This window comes from Mandrillus leucophaeus, unplaced genomic scaffold, assembly GCF_000951045.1.
Source record: "Mandrillus leucophaeus isolate KB7577 unplaced genomic scaffold, Mleu.le_1.0 Scaffold566, whole genome shotgun sequence".
NCBI classification, from domain to species: domain Eukaryota; kingdom Metazoa; phylum Chordata; class Mammalia; order Primates; family Cercopithecidae; genus Mandrillus; species Mandrillus leucophaeus.
Genome location: NW_012106097.1, coordinates 535,247 through 539,615, shown reverse-complemented (window position 1 = coordinate 539,615; position 4,369 = coordinate 535,247).

Here is a 4,369-nt window from a genome sequence, read left to right as displayed (position 1 = left end):
GCCCAGGGTTTTGCCCCTTTCTAGGGGCAGCATCTATCCAGTAACTGGTTCATACAGTGGTACGGATCTCTCTTGCCTCAACTGGAACAATTCTGAGGGTCCATCCCAGCTCCAGAACTCTCTGTAGGAGGAACTGAGGTCTCTGTTGTAATCGCATTAACAGTGCAACTTCTGTTTCTCAATCCTTTTTCTTTCAACCTCATTTATCACAGATGTTGATCCCAAACACACTTGCCAGTGTATCTCCTCATGCAAATATTGGAGTCTCAGAGTGAGCAAAGGAAAGATAGGCATTTGGATTTTATTTATTTATTTATTCATTTATTTTGAGACAGAGTCTCACTCTGTCACCCTGGTGGAGTGCAGTGGGGCAATCTCAGATCACTGCAACCTCTGCCTCCTGGGTTCCAGTGATTCTCCTGCCTCAGCATCCAGAGTAGCTAGGATTACAGATGCACCGTCTTGCCCAGCTAATTTTTGTGTTTTTAGTAGAGATGGGGTTTCACCATGTTGGCCAGGCTGTCTCAAACTCCTGACCTCATGTGATCTGCCCACCTCAGCCTCCCAAAGTGCTGGGATTACAGGTGTGAGCCACTGCACCCTGCCGGCATATGAATTTTATTCCAAGTAGGTATATAATAGGTATTTGACATGAGACTGGAGTTCAGGGGAGAGGTAGAGCTGAGAATATGAATTTGGAAATGTCAGTTACAGTCAAAGTCAAAGGACTACATAAAAATCACTCAGGGAATAAACAGAGAATGAGTCTCAAGAGTAGGATTTTGGAAATCCCCAAGATTTAGAGATCAGGAGGAATGGGAAGAATCAGCAAAGATTGAAAAGCAGCAGCCATTGAGATAGTGGAACCATAGAATAGTGTCATGGTAACCAAGAAGGAAAAGTTCCTCAAGGAGGGAACGAGCAACTGGGTCAAATGCTATGGACAAGGAAGCTGATGAAAACTGTGAATTGATATTAAGACTTGGCAACATGGAGGTCATTGATGACAGTAACAGTTTCAGTGAAAAGATGGACAAGAGTGTTGATTTATTGAATGAATATAATACATGTTATGAGACAAGATTTATTAAATGTTTATTATGTTAACAGGATATAACTGTACTTCTTTCATATTTGAGAGGGCAGGTAATCTATGTTCCCAGTGCCTAGATCGATGCCTGCCACACAGTTGTGCATAGTGCATATTTTTTTAATGAATGAATCACATGGTGTCATTTTTCTAAATACAAGCATCACTTACCTAACAGTATCAAATTTTAAACAGGAAATTAGATTATAATCTTTCCCCTAATTCAACTGCCTCTTTTACTACTCAGCATGCCGTGGCTAAGGAGATTACCACACAGCTAAGCCTGGGACCAAAACCCAAACCTCTGAAGTTGAGTTCTTCATTTTGTCTGCTACAGTGTTTGCTTTATGTAACTTTATGAACCTCAGATAACCTTCAGTTCAAAGTAGAAAAATAGCAAAGATTTGTTTTCATGATGTTAAAATAGCCACACACTTAATCTCTCAGTGAGATCTCTTAGTGTTTCTAAAGAGATTAAATTGTGTGAAACTTTCTGATTAAAATTTTTACTTTTTAATTCCATGTTTTTATTGATAAAATACTAAGGAGTCTATCTTGTGCTAAGAGTTTCTATATTACTTCAAAAGTAACCATTTGCAATAGACAGCATGGGGTTTAGTTTCTATTCTTCTCATTTCAAGCAAAAAGTTATCTTGCTTAATTCTTTTTAGTTAAATCTCTAAGAGAGGACAAAATACAAACCTTATCATTTGAACAAACCTTAAAGCTCTCTCGTGTGCCTGTTGATTTTCCTAAAAAATGATTTTCAATGATGCAATCTCAACTGAGATAAATCAACATTGTGCTAGTCACTTATAGTCAGAAGAGTTTAGTTTATTTTCAAGGAATCTAAGTATTTAACACCAAAAAGCAGACAGTAAAAAATGCAGTATTGTGAAATTTCCTCATTTATGGAGACAGATTTTTAATGTCACACTCAGAAAAATACTCCTTGTGGGTAATATCATTGAACTAACCTTTGGCAGAAACTTCAAAAAGCAACTGTCAAATGTAAAATCATAGACTAAATAATAATTTTATTCTGGTAAGTTTTACTTATTGATACTGTGATCCAGCTGCCAAAATCAAAAGTATAATTTACTTGTCTCATCAGCTATGTTATATTTTTTTTCTGGAAGTGTCGGATAGTCTAAGAAAAAACAGAAAATGTCAGCTATATTCAGTTTGGTCATGGAGCAAATGAACAAGCATGAAGTCAGCCTCTTTATTTTTAGTCTTCCGAGGCCAAGTTAAAGGAAGCCATTACTTAGATCATTCAGCCTTCAAAACCTGCTATGCAACAAAATGATTCAACGTATTTTAATAAAGTTTATTTAAAAGCATAAATAAGATTCATTTGTAACTACTAATGTAATAGTTGATTTAGGCAAAAGTTGTCTATGGATACAAAACCCACTGGATGAAAAGTAGTTGGGGAATAGGAGATTCACTCAATTTCAATGAAGCATCCAACAGATTACTTGTTTTGTTTTGTTTTGCTTTGCTTTGCTTTGTTTGAGACAGAGTCTCACTGTGTCACCCACGCTGGAGTACAGTAGCAAGATCTTGGCTCACTGCAGCCTCCACCTCCCAGATTCAAGTGATTTTCCTGCCCCAGCCTCTGGAGTAGCTGGGATTACAGATGCATGCTGCCACACCTAGCTAATTTTTGTATTTTTTTTAGTAGAGATGTGATTTCATTATGTTGCCCAGGCTGGTCTTGAACTCTTGACCTCAAGTGATCTGCCCACCTCAGCCTCCCAAAGTGCTGGGATTATAGGCATGAGCCACCGCGCCTGGCCTAGATTACTTATTAATTACAAAAGGAAATGAAACTTTTATAATGGAAAGATGCAGTAGACATACACATATGCACACAAGGATGCACCTACATTTATACATATATATGTATAAACACTTTTAAAAATTTACACACTTGTCTGCACCTTGCCTTTCTCATCCAGTAATGCCCGGTAGAATTTCCAAATCAACTGATAGGCCCCTAATTCTCCATCTCTTTTTTAATGACTGGACAGCCTATGGTTGTGAATATAGTATGACTTATTCATCCAGCTCCTTCATTGAGGTGCATTTATTTTTCTCCCAATTTGCTGCCTTTACATACCATACTATAAAATAAGCATCTCATACATACATCATATGTTCTGATCCTTAATTTCAATAAAATTAACACCTAAGAGTAGGTCAAAAGTAAAAGTGCATTACATTATATTATAAAATATATATAATTAATATATCTTACATTAATACATATTACAAGATTGCTTTTCAAATAGGCTGATAACAGTTCTTAGTGTTCTACAAAAAAATTAATATATGAAATTATTCTTCTTCCCCAGTGTTATTCCCATGAACAGTAGGTATTATTGCTCTATCATTTTCCTGCTTTGATGGAGTAGAAAGTGATACCTCATCAGTGAGAGAATTTGCATTCTCTCATCATGATTCAGCCTATACACTTTAAAAGTATACTTATTCATCATTTGTCATTGCTCATCATATGTGTTGGCTATTTTTCTATCAGATGATTTGCCATTTCTTGTTAATGTCTAAGATTACTAGAAATATATTATATTATATATTTATATTATATTACTTATATTACTAGAAGTATTCATGTTTTGTCATCTGATCAAAACTATCTTCAAGTATGTGACTTTCTCAATTGATCTTATTTGTGGTCTCTTTGCCCATATGTTTTAAAATGTTATGTATAAATATGTATCTATGCAGAGAGAAATATACCAGAGGGGCTTCTCATCTTAGTGAAGAATGTCTCCTATACGCATAGAAGGAGAAAAATCACTTAAATTTTCTTTTTTTAAAAATGTTTCACATTCCCTGTCAAATTTATTTCTATAGTTTTGTTTTTTATTCTTAATAATAATTTTATTGAGGTATAATATACATGATATAAGATATCCCAATGTAGACTTGCAATTCAGCATTTTAGTAAATTTCTGTAATTCTACATCCATTATCACAATTCATCTTTTTTTTTTTGGAGATGGACCTTCGTGCTTGTCACTCAGGCTGGAGTGAAATGGCGTTATCTTGGCTCACTGCAACCTCCGCCTCCCAGGTTCAAGTGATTCTCCTGCCTCAGCCTCCCAAGTAGCTGGGATTACAGGCGCCCACCACCATGCCTGGTTAATTTTTGTATTTTCAGTAGAGATGCAATTTCACCACATTGGCCAGGCTGATATCGAACTCCTGACCTCAGGTAATCCACCCGCCTTGGCCTCCCAAAGTGCTGGG